Consider the following 2318-nt stretch of genomic DNA (forward strand, 5'->3'; position numbering starts at 1 on the left):
GTTTCGATTTATATTTTATACTATACAAATTATTTAGAAAAAATGAACTGACATTAATTGCAAACTTTCATGAAAACGAATGGACGAGCAAATGAACTATCAACAGATAGATATCAGTCCTCTTTGTAGCCATCATTAAGCCAATCATGAAAAGGCCAATTCCACAGAATTTTTAATGCATTTTCATTATTTTTATTATTTGAACATACAAACCATTAACTAGATTTAAAAAGAAATGGATTTAATGAGTCTATTTCGCATATATTTCATAGTGTTCCTCGTTAGATCTTTAGCAACAGAAATTATAACAATTTAGAAAATTATTGGATGGGATTTGTAATAACGAGAGAAGATTGGCAGTCATAATTAAAGAGTACATTGTATTATACTTACAGTAAACAATAAACACTCTTAAATTTCTAGAAAAATTTTATTTGCTGCCCAAATTTGTTACCGTTAACTAAGCTGCGCAGTAATTATAATGAGTGAAGCACTAATTACAACACTAGAAGTAATCTGCGCTGATGTTTTGTATTGAATATCAATTTCTCGCATTCTTTTCTCATAATTCTCTTTTTTTAATTTTCCAGATTCATTATAGAAATTCTACAAGTTACATTATATTTTGTGAGCAACGAAATCAGTCGATAAATCTAAATCCTTTTTCCCACTGCAAATAAATTATATATATATCGTGTATTTGAAAAATGAGTGCAGTGTATAGTCACGATAATAATTAATAATAGTGATGCTTATAACAATAATAAATAATACTAATAATAATAATAATGACAATTAACAATGATAATAATAATAATAACAGTTATAAATTGTAATAATTGCTCTCATCCATGATGGACGTGAACAATTCCGTCTACAGTTTCTCAGTCGTTTTCTACTTTATATAAGGTTAACTTTGTTTGATAGCGAATCAGTAATTATCATCTTTGCTGTACTACTTAATCGGCATTCAGTCTAATTTAGTTCATTGTTCCTAGTCACATTCAAATTATTTTATTACAAATTTATAAACTCTTTTTAAATGGCCATCATCCATCTTTGATTTTTATTATTTTTTTTTAAAATGTGATTTGCTCACTAAAGGACAGAATTGATTTTTTCTCATTTTCACTGATTTCTTACACATTACAATGTGATAGTTTTAGAAAAATACATTTTGATACTTTAAATTGCAGAAGGTTGTTAAAGATGTTCGTTTTTTTTGCATTTTCTTGCATACTTTTTACCAAAGAAAAAAGCGAGAAAAATAATACTTTGTGTAAACTGGAAGCTTGCAGGAATTCCAAAAAATTTTTTAAACTTTTAAAAAATGCTGAAGATAAGTGTTACTTCTGGTATCACAATAGGATCGAAAATTTATCGATAGAGCATTAATAAATTCAGCAATATTTCTGATCATTGAAAAGCATTGGTATTTCAATTCCTCTTTATTTAATCTTCTGAGTGGCACTCTTAATGTGCACGCAATTCCGTGTTTTAGGGTTTCATTCAAAGGAGTCATCCTATCCAGGACTAGACTAATTCGGATATTACCACATGTGTTACTGCACTGGATTTTCCGGAAAAATCAGAGAAAAATTCTAACAAGATAACCTAACATGATACGAAGTCGGTGACAAAAAAGGCAACTTATAAAAAGCATTCAAGTTTAAATGATGATCAGTAGAGTGTTTGGCCAAAAAGATTAGCAGTCGTACAACAAATTTTAAAATGGAAGCAACTTTTGACGCCTATCGCTAATGATTTAGAACCAAACAGAAGGCTAGGAAGAAGTTAGGAAGATAAGAATGGTTGGGAGCAAAATAAAACTAATGTGAAAATATGTGCAAATCTACCATTCTTCGATCGAGGTATCTTTCATATATATATAATCGAAATTATTCATCAGCAGGAGGAACAGAGATGAGGACAAGGAAATGAGAGCATTAGAGAATGCTCTATTGCCGGAAGAAAAATAAGTGATGGCGAGAAAGAGGGCAAGAAATCAGGAAAGTAGAAGGGACGGTTTGTAGAGTGGAAACAGAAGCTGAGGAGGAGCAAGCTTTTAGAGGAAAGTCAGCAACACATCATCCAAATTTCTTAGCGCAAACGTCTGTAACTAATCGTACTGATCCATCATCACGTCATTACTGCTACAACTTCCGCCACCACCACTACTACCACAACCACTACCGCCACTACCGTCGTCACACCATCACCTCTATCTCTACCGCTATTGTTTTCATCTGCAATATCGCTGTGACTACCATTACTGTCTAACTGTACCTCACCTGAATAATTATTGCACGGGTATTTTA

The sequence above is a fragment of the Brugia malayi genome, assembly GCF_000002995.4.
Source record: "Brugia malayi strain FR3 genome assembly, contig: Bm_v4_ChrX_scaffold_001, whole genome shotgun sequence".
Classification (NCBI taxonomy): domain Eukaryota; kingdom Metazoa; phylum Nematoda; class Chromadorea; order Rhabditida; family Onchocercidae; genus Brugia; species Brugia malayi.